This window comes from Etheostoma spectabile, chromosome 6, assembly GCF_008692095.1.
Source record: "Etheostoma spectabile isolate EspeVRDwgs_2016 chromosome 6, UIUC_Espe_1.0, whole genome shotgun sequence".
Classification (NCBI taxonomy): domain Eukaryota; kingdom Metazoa; phylum Chordata; class Actinopteri; order Perciformes; family Percidae; genus Etheostoma; species Etheostoma spectabile.
The window spans coordinates 26,020,528-26,034,408 of NC_045738.1; the positions used below are offsets into that span (position 1 = coordinate 26,020,528).

The 13,881-nt window shown below is 41.1% G+C and overlaps 1 long non-coding RNA gene across 1 annotated transcript in view; it reads right to left on the reverse strand.

Moving 5' to 3' along the window:
- Positions 1–277: 277 nt before the first annotated feature.
- Positions 278–13,881, reverse strand: part of LOC116690626 (uncharacterized) — an 18,191-nt gene continuing 4,587 nt past the window's right edge. The window contains exons 2-3 of the long non-coding RNA XR_004332314.1: positions 2,415–2,420; positions 278–288 (exon numbers count right to left, since the gene is read on the reverse strand). This is a non-coding gene — a long non-coding RNA (uncharacterized LOC116690626). The remainder of the gene's footprint in view (positions 289–2,414; positions 2,421–13,881) is intronic.

Sequence of the window (13,881 nt, forward strand, 5' to 3'; positions counted from 1 at the left end):
TGACAACAGCCACTGGGACACAATCAACAGTCTCTGGGGGACACAACAACGGGGAAATGAGACCCCACATGCTGGCGGAGGGACCGTTGTGGTTTGGAAAGGAACAACGGGGAAAGAAACCGTCACACGCAGTACGCAATCCCTGGTCTCCGGGGTGAAAGCCCTTTGTCATTTGACCCCCCCCCCCCCACCAACCAAACTCCTAACACGGATTTTCGGCTTTTCAATATTACTCACTACCCTAAACGTGCTGTTGTCCCGAAAAGTCCTTCCCTTTGAAAAACATTACTTAAAAATTGTGTCCCTGTATACTGTATCAAACAATAGATTTAATAACCATTTCACGAACTGCCATGAGACTGGGCTGGAATGTGTTGCAAAAGGTGAGAACTTGTAGAATACAATGTGAGAACTTGCAGAACCAAAAATCTGAACTTGGGTTGAAAGATTTGTAAAAAATATTTACACTAATGAGAGCTTCTGTGGCTACAGCTGCAGGACCTGGGGCTCACCGCCAGTGTTTCAGTTTGACTGTTAAAAAATATTTAGATTATTAAAAAGTATTTATTTAGAAACGGGTTGGCAGGTTAGTTGGCTGACGCTAGGTTGTTATTCCACCAAGCTTCCATGCTACATAAATTAGCCGGATAGCATTGTCCCTAATCTGGCGATAGAAACCCTGTTTTCCCCGTTCGGTTGGCTCAGAACTCCACAACCTAAGTCCACAGGTACAAATTAATGTTGGACCAAATGTATTGCCAAAACTCAAGACGCAGATTGGCCACTTTGTGATGCGACAGAGCACAGATGTGAAGTTGCAGTGACAGATTCGACAGGTTGTAATCACTGACTTGTGGTGGTGATGGAAAATGAATGCAAGTTTGCGGCTGTCATTGTGTTCACGTAAATATCAATCAACACATTTGGGAATATTTTTTCCATAACTTCACATTCAGAACACAGCTGTTAACATTTTTGACAAGAGCAAATATTTTGATTTTAGGTTCTGCAAGTTCTCACATCGTATTCTACAAGCTCTCACATGTTGCACCACGTTTACCTTCATATGCACCTATAGTTATAGTGAATCTTACATTTTAGTCACCGCCATTACACCCACCTAAACCACGGCTGTAGCTCCTCCCCGGAGGCTGATTGGTTCGCTCCACTGCTGATCAGACACAAACACTTAACTTGAAGCCTGAGAAGATAGCTTTCATTATATGTGATCCATCACTGGAATTCAATTTGGGTATTAGCTATCAGCCAGAGCATGTAAGTGGAGGAAGATTTTGGATGGAGCACATAACAGGTTTTTAAAAATGTTAATATGTAATGAGTGTCGGCTTCCCCACTCCTGACTGCACCCCCCTCCGATTTTGTCCCAGTACCACTAACACTATGACTTCTAAGCATGTCCAAGCCCGTCTCTGTCTTACTGCAGCACAGTACATTAAGAAGATCGGTGCCCAGCCTCCCTCTCCATGCCGCCATTGCCTGCCATCCGCTGGCGGATCAGCTGTAGCTTGTGTTGTGGTTTTTTGTATTGACAATTTGGTGACTGCATGTCTTAATTAGATTTAGTTTTATTTGCAGTTTTATCGTAAATGTACAACTTTTTATGGAAGTGCTTTTACATTGCAGTGCGTTGAGCTTTCTCACTAACACATAAATAGGGGGAGATAAAGAGCTCTGGGCAGATGGGAGGATAACTCTGCTCCCCTGTGTTTTCCACTTGCTATTTGTGGGCTGCAGATCAAATTTACAAAGGATTATTTGCTGGAGACTGCAGTAAATATATACCATCTGACTTTTAGCCCAAAGTCAATTTGTCTCAGGCATCAGAGAAAAGCTCAGAGGGATGCAATTAAAAGTGTTATCAAGCCTGTCACAGCGTGTAATGTTACAGGCTGAAATGAGATCCACTGGGTTGACTCCATCAGTGGAGAGGTGCAGGTCTGGGGTTTTATTGGCTTCAGTTTGTTGCCCTTTTTACTGTAATGCAACACATCACCACTATTGACTGCAACCTTGAATGTGACTTTACCAACGCCTCGGAACTGTAATGGATAAAAAAAAGAAATACACTGATGTCATTGAGTGCCTTGTGATAGTTAGAATAGACATAAATCGGTATTATCACAAATATCATTTTTACAATTGATTAGTTTTTGATGAGCAATTAGGAATTCAATATCACACACTTACCTTAATTCACAGTTTTGCATCAGGTTGAATCCAAACATCACATTACATTCTCAGATGATTGGCAGTTCAGACTAGAGTCTCGCATTTCATTCCTTACCCTATTTACCCTCCTGGGGCCGGGATTCGGGAAAATCTTTCCATCAGAGCTCACACACGGGCCGGGTATCGGGCCCATATTAGACTTTAGACTCCCTAAATAAATAAACGTTTTTCTTTAAAAATACAGGGGGCATAAGTATACACCCCCCTATGTTAAATTCCCATAGAGGCAGGCAGATTTTTATCATTAAAGGCCATTTATTTCATGGATCAGGATACTATGCATCCTGATCAAATTCCCTTGGCCTTTGGAATTAAAATACCCCCCCACATCATCACATACCCTTCACCACACTGAGAGATTGGCATGGCGTTACTTCATTTAGCCTAATAAATGGTTTGATTTGCATTGAGAGATGATCTTATGGAAAGTTCCCCATGCTAATCTCTAGGCATAGTATCTTGATCCATGTAATAACTGGCCTTTAAAAATAAAAATATCCTGCTTCTATGGGAATTTAAAACGTGTGTATAAATTTATGCCCTCTGTATTTCAAGGAAGAGCATGTCTTTATTCACGATACATTATTCATTGACAAAGTAAATTTGTGTCTTTAAAAGGTTGGATTTTCCAATTTTTTTTTTAATTAAGGCATTAAGATCAATTTCCAAAAGATTTTTATTCCTCTTTTTAATCAGCTTTAGCTTGGGAGTGTAAACTTTCTCAAGCCACTGTACGTTACAGTGGTTTTCATATTTAAAAAAAACAACCCATGTCTTTGAGTTCCCCGTGTTTGGACACGCAGTGTAGCACCGGCCCTCCATCTGAAAGGTTCAGATCACAAACCGGTCCATCTGCTCAGATCAACGAAAGGTTGTGACCTTCAAATTGGTATTTCACTCACTTTCATCCATCTCTGCTTGAAAATAATCACTCTGCTTAGCACCCCACCACGGCAGATCAGAAAGCTGCATCCAACCACCGCCTGCCGCTGGACTTTATTACATGGACTGGGTTTTTTATCAAATGTCTCTAAGAATAAAGAGCCTGCAATTGCAATGTGATAAGGTGCACCAACCGCAAATGTGATTGCTAGTTTTCACTAAACTGCCACGCAAAATAAAATCTGACAGATATAATCTAGTTTTTATGAAACTACTTACCTTCTTCCCTTTCTGTACTCCACGTCAGGTATGATCCCCCGGGGCTGTCGCTGTTGTGACAGGCTGTAAAGGGAAGTAATGAGTCAGTCTATGTGGCTACATCTCTGTGGGCCGCAGAGGAAAGATAACCCAGCAGCTATGGCTGCCCACAGACTGAGGGATCATTCACTTATGCGTTACCAATAGACAGGCCATCATTTACCCTTAGGACCGATTCTCCATAATTGCTTCAGAATATCTGTAATAATAAGCTTGGAACAGTCACAATGGTTGACAGATCTTTTGGAAATCAAAAGTAGTCGACAGTTGTCACGTTCTACCTCTCTGTTCGCCTCCTCAGCTGTACTCCCACTTCCCCTGCGAGTATTACTGGGTTTCCCTTATGAATCTCTGTCCAGTTGGTGAAGTAGAGCAAGAAAGGCCAAAACAACTTTGGAAACGGGCTAAACTGTAAGATGAAAACAAATTGGTATAATTAAAAATATTGTCCTTTGTAGGCTAAATGCCAAGCATATTTGTATATCATGTGCTGTGTATATAATCAATCATCAATACACAATTCATTCTAATGGATTTGTCTAGTTTTTAGGGTTTTTTAAAGTTAACTGGGCTGAGCCATCTGCAGTGTTATTGCACACAAAGAAGACAATGCCTTTGATGGAGGAATACGCTTCAGTAACCAATGATGAACTTTGCTGTATGAAATGTAATTACTTTTTTGGACTTAATTAGCAAATTAATGAAAAAAAAAAACATTTAAAAAATTCAATAAAAATAAAAAAGAATAACGTTATTCCTCCATATCGTTGCTGTTGTTGTTACCATCATCGCTAATTCCAAAACCTGAAGCTGATGCATGCATACTTAATAATACAAAAGAAATCAGGAGCTACAGTCAAGGAAGTCTCATCTGCAACAAGAAAGGAGTTCATATGTCCAGATTTATCTGGATGAGTCAAAGGATGCAGAGAGTTTGGAAAGTTTCATTTGGAAAATTAAAAAACAGTGATGCTGGAAATGTTATGGCACTTTGGTGGGTAGAAGACCATACAGCAGACAGCTAAAGGTTTCTGGCAGAATACCCTGAAGGCTAACTTCTCCTGACAGCTCGGCGGTGCAGGATGATTGGATAGGTGGGTTGCAGTTTGGGCGCTGAGTCTTTAACACTCACCGCTATAACCCACGTTTTGTTAGACTTTCATTTCAAAATTGTAATAGTTGGTGTGGATGTGAGTGATCAGGACGTCCCACGGCTTGTCCTAACCTTTGTTGGCCGTTTCCTTCACGAGTTCCTGATTAATAAAATTCAGAAAGTCTCTCATCTCCTCTTCCATCTGTCTTTGTTGCCCCCCCCCCATGTGTGCAGACAGAGAAGAAATACTGTGGGACGTTAACTAAAACTTCTTTGTTTTGTGGCGGGTTGTAACCATAAAATGACCTAAAACCTAATTGCTATTCATTATTTATTAGGCAAATAGGGTTTCTATCAGCGTTTATCACATAAGCCGAATATGGATCAGGATAAAAACTGATGACACTGAACGTATGTCCTTCTAGTCAATATTCAAATTCAAATTCTACTGTTTCCAGAAGGCATTTTCATTCGGTATCACTTAATTCAGATGAAAACACGTGGATGGAAACAGAGCTAGTCTTGCCAACTTGGCAACTTTCTACCTAGATTTAGCAACTTTTCAGACCCACGTTAGCGACTTATAATATATTTTGATTGTAAATCATCATTTCATTTACAAATTTATTGCGAGTTACTAAGACACTCAAGTGAGTAATCGTGATTAAAAAAATGTAATTGATTGACAGCCATTAAAATAATCAATCACGTCTGAATTGCAATTAACAGCTTTGGTTTCAACGTCCTGGAATTGTGCATGCTGGCTCCCAGTCCCACTGAGATCCAGGTCTTATCATGCAACATCAGTGTTGGACCTCACTAATCCTGGCTGAATGGGAGCTAACCCCTGCAGCCAGGTTCAACATCTAACCCACTGTTACACTGGTGAGAGCTTTCAAATTAAGTCACAGTTGGAGGTGTGAATCTAAAAATGCAATACTCATTGTCTGGCTATTTTTCACTGCAATTCCCAGAATTAACTAAAAGTTAAGACATTTTATCCTTTTTTCCCTGTTCAGTCATGTTAGTTCTAAGTGTGATGACTACAACATGTATATAATGTTAAAAAAGCTTCTCTCTGCTGTGAATTCCAACCTTTGGTCACTTTCTTCTGTTTTGAAATATTATTTTCCACAAGGGCTCAATCACTCTGGTCTGATCTTTGCTCTTCAGTAGAACACATCCCAGGTCTTAATTGTAGCACTAAAATTCATGTTGAATTATGTGGAGTGAAATACAGCTGGAAATAGGCCTATGATTTTCCTTGAGGGAATGGCACGGTGCACTGTTTCCTTAGTGCTGATGTCACTTTAATCGCTGCTGGCTGCTCTCAGAGCTGCCTGTTACGAGCGCCGGGCCGCTCTGAAATGTCTTCTCTGGGAGGGCCCAGACATCAGCAGGACCCCGGTCGGCTTTTATTGTTCCTGGGTGGACGGCTGCATGTGGGTGGGGGAGCTGAGGAACTTTTGCTCTTGTTCTTTCAAGGTATACACTCTTGACAGTCAGGGATTAAAGGAGCATTGCGTTGTGCACGCCTTAGCCCACTTACCACAAATCTCTCTCTGCCAGCCATTTTATAAAACCTGACATGCATTTCCTTTCATTCTAGTAAAAACCTACAATATTTTACACTTACGCCTCTTTTTTTCCATGTACATTAGCCATTTTTCCTAGCCTTTCGAAAACGAGTCTTCCATAGTTTTTAATGTGAGTTTCTTTATCATAAGAATATCACTGATGATGATCAGCCATTGGTTGCAATCAGGTGCATCAGGAGCAAGTTCTTAATGATGGCTCTTTATGTATCAGCAAGAATAACCCTGACCAGATATTTGTCTCCTTTATGCACGGATTCTTCTGTCACGATTTGTCTGAAACAGGAACCCAGAAGCAGACCAGGACAAGGTAAGTAGGAATAATAAGGTGAGAATTTATTAGGAATAGCAATGTAGCAACAGGTAAGTCCAGAAGGTAAGCAGTGGGTGGAATAGGAGGCTGGAGGATTTGTGCAGATCCAGGACTGTGGCTGAAGTAGTTGGCCAAGCAGATTTGACTCCCAATATGTGATATGGTCACGTTAAGGATCCAGCAGGGAATGGCTGGCAGGTCATGGCTTATATGGAGCAGAGTTGGTAATCAGGACCAGGTGTGCAGATTGCAGATGACAGCGGGTGTGTGTAGTTAGAGAATCAGCAGTGATGCGTTCAAGATACTCAGGACATAGAGATTTCAGGTTAGAGCAACACAAAACACCGGCTATACAGAGTCATGATGCCGGAGTCATGACACCTTCTATATCTCCCACAGATAGAACAAGACAAGTTTGGGGGATTTTGTATTTTAGTAACTCACAGAGCAAAGAGTGCATACAATGCCAGAGAGGTTGTATTTTCCCGCAGCTTCAAAACATGTGAATGTGGCTCCATATCGTTGCAAAGCATCCAGCAGGGTTTTTAGTGTTCTTTGTCTGCTAGTAATCTTGGGCGTGTTAAAAAAACTTGTCAAGACGATGTGTTGCCACATCTTGTCCGGGATCTCTTCACGCGGTTATTTTTTACCTTTAATTTTGACGTATAATGTTAATTAAATTTTGTCACCGGAGTGGCGAGGCTTGGACCCAAATGCAGAACCGGGTGGGCAGTGAATAGTTTTGAGGATTCAATAGCAAACGGTGCAAACAACAAAGGAAGTCCTGAGGCAAGCAGGCAGGCAAAAAATGAGTTCCAAAAATCTCTGAGAAAACTACAGCCATCAAAACAAAAGGAACACAGTGACAAGAAACTGCAACCCCCCCCCCCCCCCCCCCCCCCCCCACACACACACACACACACACGCACACACAAACACCCTAAACCATACATAACGATTGGTAGCTTACACTATGTGGAGTTAAGGCCGTGCATCAGAGGCTTACATGGACATATTAAATATAAAAAATATATTTAAAAAAAACAGTTTTGTCCTGTTTTTAAAGTAGCATTCTAGTGTATATTTCTTTTCACAAAAGAGGAAGAATTTAAAATTCAGTTTGATTTAGTTCACCTAACTCAGCAAGCCCTCCTCTGATACAGAAAAATAACCAAAGCCCATTCAGCTGCAACGTTTCCTCTCACTTAGGATCATGGATGTGCTGAGAGATCTGGACACAGATTTCCTATTGACTACTAAAACAAAAAAATCAAACAAGTAAAAAAACAAATTCTGTGGCAAAAAACCCCAAAGCGTTTTGCTCATACACCTCTTTCATAAAAAAGAGTAATTTGGTAACTTTAATTATTGCATGATTGTAATACTCCCCCACAGCTTAGAAAAGTGTGTGTGATGTCAGCCTAGTGTAAAGTGTGCAGGCAGCGTGGGACTGAAAACCATTGAGCAAGGCACTAATGTACTGCAGAGGGCCAAAAAGTGAGCACTTTTCATTTAAGCAAGTGACTGCTGTCTTGGAAACTTGTATCAAGCTATAATTATATCCAGATATACCATCTTTGTATGTATGCATTTATTTTTTGGTACTTATTGTTTATCTCATATTAATTTTGCAGAGTGGTGGCCTGCCAATCAGAAGGTTGGTGATTCAATCCCTGACCCTGCAGCCCCATGTCAAAGTGTCGTTGGGCAAGACATTGAACCCTGAGTTGCCCTCAATGCTGCTCCATCGGAGTGGAAACGTGTGTGAGTGTGTATCCTAACCTTGGACACAGTGTATGAATGGTGAATGGTTCCTGTAATATGTAAAGGTGATTTGTGTTTTTGTTAAGATTAAAACATATCTATAAAATAAGTCCATTTACCTTTCACCAAGGTAAATGCCACACAGATGTACTTAATGTGGCAAATAAACCTTTTCTGATTTTGATCTCATGTTAACGGTTGCCTAGACACCTGCCGAACTTAGCCCCGCCCACTATATTTGAGGTCGGGAAGTTGGGTCTGGACCCCCGTTGTGGAGCAACTACGCTCGAACAAGAGCTGTTCGGACAAATCACGTTGTCAGGGCGGGCTTCATACGACAACGGACAGATGATCAACGGTAACGGAATCAACCAGAAATTAAATGGTGAATTATCTATTTTATTTTTATGTTACAAAATAAAATGACGTTTTCCTCACCACTCAATGTTTCTCCCTATAAGCGAGTTTTTCCTTGCTACTGTCGCACTAAATCTAAGTGCTAAAGCAGGCCATGGTGTTCCACAAGGCTCAGTGCTTGGACAATTCTACATGCTTCCTCTGGGCAAAATTGTTAGGAAACACTCAATTAACATTCATTGCTACGTGGATGACACCCAATTATACCTATGAATCAAGCCAGACAAAGCCAGTCAGCTAGCTAAACTTCAAACATGCTTTAAAGAAATAAAATGATGGAGGACCTACAATTTTCTGATCAAGTCAGACAAAACTGAAGTTATTGTGCTGAACATCATTATCAAAAGATAGTTACTCACGATGGTATCACACTGGCCTCAACCACTACTGTCACAAATCTAGGAGACCTTCACCGTCATAGGGCGCGCTTGGTCGGGTGTTGTATAATCCTCTCTCTATCTTACATGAATCTTAATTATCAGAGCAGGATATTCCTCCTGCGTGTGTGCTGGTGTATCACCATCCAATGCCCTGCAGAGGGATGTGGGGGTTGGGTCAGGTAGAGTCTACCTGGTAGATGGGGGTAAGCTGGAATTCTTTTAACTGATTACAGGCCTCACTGTATGTGAGTGCAGCCTGCTGTTAATATGATTTTTATGTCTTTATTCATGAGTGGGTTGTGTTTCTCCAAAGACAGTTCATTGTTACTCATCTACAACCCCCCAGGGACAGATTTGCTGCCATGCTGTATCCTAACCTTGTCTTTTCTGCCATTAAAAACAGTTTGGGGAAGGTGGTTTTACTTTGTGTATAAAATGGTTGTCCTGTCAATGTCAAAGCTAAGTGTAATAACTGAGGGAGAGTATCAGGAGTAGCAGACTGCTTTATTGAGTTTTACAGGTAACTACACTGTATTGGACCAGAGTGCAGAAAGAAGGATAAATGTAAATGAATCAATTGTGACAACAAACACTACTGTTCAAATTTGAATGGCCTATCTACTGCAATCTTTGGTGTAATTACATATAGTAGGTCAGTGTGTGTGTGCATTAGAGTAATTTAATGTATTGATATTTTGACGTTTTGGGTTTTTTTGTGTGTTGCTCAGCATGTTTTTTTTTTAACTAATGCATTTCCATAAAAAGCCGAGCTCAGCACGATTCTTTCTGCCAGTCAGGCTGCAGCAGAGAAGCTGCATAAAGCTTTGGTATTATTGTTATTTCGAGCCCTATAACCGCTGTCTTAATCAACAGGTATTCACAAGATCTTCTCATGGTTTAACTGTATTGTGTGTGTTGTGTGCGCTCCTTTCCGGTAAGGACATGTGACCCTTTTTTTGCAGAAAATGACAATTATGCCAGGATGTGTTTGTGTGTGAGTGAGCTGGTATGGAATACAGTTTTAGTTAAAAAAAGTTTACCACAGATGTGGATCAGCGGCAGTTTGTATTTGCGATGTAGCCGCCAATAGGTGACCGAGAGCGGGCTACGGGCACCGCCAGATGAAGCTCATTTCAGGGGGCGTGGTAGTGGAGTTTAGCCAGAAAAAGTGCGTGTCCTGTGGCAACAACAGTTTTGTTTCTGCACAAAAATCACATCAAAAACATCAACAAATATCTAGGTTTGGACCACTCACAAGGAACAAATGCGTTTTCTGGGTCAAAGTATTTTGTTTTCGCCCGGAAGCCAACTCTGCCCCCCCGGCTTTACCCTTGTGTTGTCTTCTATTCCACCTTGCACTTCTCATCCTGAAAATCGTTCACGTTTGTCATTTTTTTCAATGGTTTTGTCTCTTTTTTTTCTAACTTATTTTCACCACCATGTAAATCCCACTAACACCAAGTTATTACCAGGGTTACACCCGTTTTTGGAATACATGGTCAATAAACTTCATTTTCAGGAAATTATTCCTAATGACACAATTATGAATAATCTAGACTCATATTGAAGGAAGGATGATTACAGAAGGTTATAGGTCAAGGTTAATTTTTTTTTCAAATGCAATATCTTTTTATAAAAAACAAACAAATTCAATGGAAGTGGAGATCCTATCTTTTGTTGTACTTGCGAAGCGCAATGTATGCAATCATCCTTGTCATTTTTTAATAATTACAATTAGGTAGTTAAAAAGAAACCCATATTTCTGATACTGACATTTTGAAAAACAGGTCACATTTGACCCTAAGGCATCACAAGGGTTAAAAGCGCTGTGTTTTGTGACGCACCCATCCACGCCGACATCCTCCCTGCGGTCCACAGCGTTCCTATACGGCCCCGGTCATTGTGGTGCAAACACCAAAACAAATATGGAACGCTTCGCAATTCCAGTGCATTACTTTTTGGTAGCTAGGCCTATATGTACAAATGAAAACAGCCTGCTCACTGTAACTTTCAGCAACAAATACTAAGACGAAAAGTAGTTGCTGATGACCTTTATTTTCATGGCATACCAAACATACATACAAAATTAAAATCAAATAGCATGACAAAAGTATTTTCTTGGACTCTATAACTAAATAAAAATGTTTCAGACTGACCAATGGAGAAATTAACTGCTGTGACCCGTTAATTTGCAGCATTCTGTATTTCAGCAACGTTATCTTCAAGTGATGTTAATTAAGGAGAAAAGTATGAGATTTATGGACTTAAGTCATTCACGAAATATATTGGGATATTGTACTTTCAGCTGGCCAATTTTAGAATCGCAGCAAGCAACAAAAAACAGTACAGGTTGCTACATAAAAAAACTTTAATGCTCATCTCATCCATGAATAAATACATTTTCATAGGCAATGGGGATTGTTTAACAATGACGATAACTCCCATGATCCTACGCAACTTCACAACATCATCAAAAGGGCTGTGTTTTGATTGAGAGAGGCCTGTGGAGAACCCTTGCAGCAAGTACAAGTATTAGGTTTAATTGAAACCCTTTATGAATATTGAAACAGTAAAAAAAAACTTGTTAAATCAATTTTTGTTGTTTTAAAGATATGTTTTGAGGTGCATTTAATTGATGGGACAGCTGTAGACGGGAAAGGGGGGAAGACATGCAGCAAAGGGCCGCAGGTCAGATTCAATGCCTCGGTACACGGGGGCACGCTCTGCAAGGTGAGCTACCAGGGCGCCCCGTGAAACCTTTATTTTAAGACAAACTTGAAAAAAAAAATGTCAACCTATCCTTTAACTTTGCTGTGCCAGAGCAAACCCCTGATTTCAGTTTCGTTACTAATATATTTCCACCTTGAGCTTGTGAGTTATGGAGTATCAGAAGGATGTCTGACTGATGAAGTGGACATCTGGATCTGTGGGTTAGAGGCTATAACTCCACACTCGTCCCTCGGTGCCCTTTTGGCTCCCACCGAGGATCAGGCAGGGTGGGGGATTGCCCTTTGGAGGCTCTGTCTGAGCCAAATTGTCAAAGGGATCGCCCGCCTTTTCTGTCAATTTACAGACCTTTTGTGCGGAGGCAGCTCTGCTCTCATTACCACAGGCCTCGGTCTACGCGTATTCTTTTAGATTCAATTAGCTCAGATGCACAGCAAAATATCGAAAGGCATTTTCTCGAGCAAAGCCTCAAGGAAACTAGAAAAGGTCACACCTCTGACTTCCTCTCTGAGAGGTACGGGGAGAAGATGGAAGAAAAAATGTCACGTTCATTGGGATGAAATGGCATTTCATTCTCCCTGCGTTACTCCACCACAGTGACCAAACGTCATTTCCCTTCTGTAAATATGCTGCCTGCAGCAACCGACTCTTGCAATTTAATACTTGGAGCACTGGACTTTTAATATCAAGTTCAAAGTTTAGCACTTTATTAATATTTAAACTCCAGCTCCTAGCCATTCCTCACTGCAATAAAAAAGGCCCTCACTTCTCCTGCTAGTGTAAAACACAAACCAGGAGATGTTGCACTGTGCAAACCTTTCCCCGCAGTATCACACAGAACAAAACCCAGCTGTGCCATTGAAAACGGAGCCATTCTTTTTTTCCCGGAAGAAAGTGTCCCCTTTTGATAAGCTATTTAACATAGACGTGCAGCATTATGCATGCAAATCAGGCAGCCCTGTTGTTCCATGGGCAGGGCCTCATTGAGGATGACCTTGGTGGACGACAGGTGTTGGAGGGGGGGGGGGAATAATACGTCTCCTGTCACCTGCAGGTGACATAAAATTCCCAATTAAACTTTAAGATGGCTGGATTCATGCGAATTAAAATAAAACGTGCATGGCATCAGTGATGAGGTTGATTTATACGTAAGTCACTGCGGGTAATGAAATGTACTTTGTTACAGTAAAGATCTGAAGGACCGATGAAAACAACGTGTGGACGTTACAGCAACTGCTCTATGATACGGTATGTCACCAGCTTGTGATGATTGGATTCTGCAGCCGTGAGATATGGAGCATCAGTGGACATCCCAGCTACTGTGGCTACCAGCTAAAAGAGGAATCAGCAACATTTTTACAATTTCATGGGTTTCCAAGTTTTGATCAATGCTGCTCACACTATTGATTAGAGCAGCTTTAGATTGTACATTGATTGTGTCACAGGGTAAATTAGTTGAATCCCAATTTGGTACCTACACTGTGTGCTGCTGTTTTTTCTGATTAATGATGTTTTTGTTACTTTTAGTTTGGGCATTTCTGGCCTTTATTTTTGACAGGACAGCAGACAACATGAAAGAGGAGAGAGGGTAAATGACGTCCAGCAAAGGGCCACATGTCGGAGTCGAACCTGCGGCCGCTGCGTCAAACAGTAAACCTCTTTAAATGGTCGCCTGCTCTACCAACTGAGCTATCCGGGCACCCATATTTTTTTTATTTTGAAGGCAAAAAAACGTTTAATTATAATGTTAATTTTAAATAATCTAAACCAGTGCAAGAAACATCAATAAGACAGAACATTTGGGCGGTTCTTAAACAGACATTTATGATATAAGACTAATACAGTTTATGAGTTATGTTTGTCTGGGGGGTTGAATTTCAGCTAGGGTTGTGACACGACATGTAAGGTGTGGTGTGTTTGTCCTGAGGATGGCTACTTGAGTAATGACAAAGAAAAGAGGGAGAGAGACTCGAGGTGGGGGGGGGGGTAATAAGTCAAAACTGTAATACAGAAATTAATTTATGAAAACTGAGGATGTGGGCGCTGCTTATCTTGTGGGTTTGTAACTCGACCATGTGAGAAGGGGGTGGGACAGAAGGGGGGGCACGGGATGGCCCCGTTTGAAATATGATTTGCCCCCCC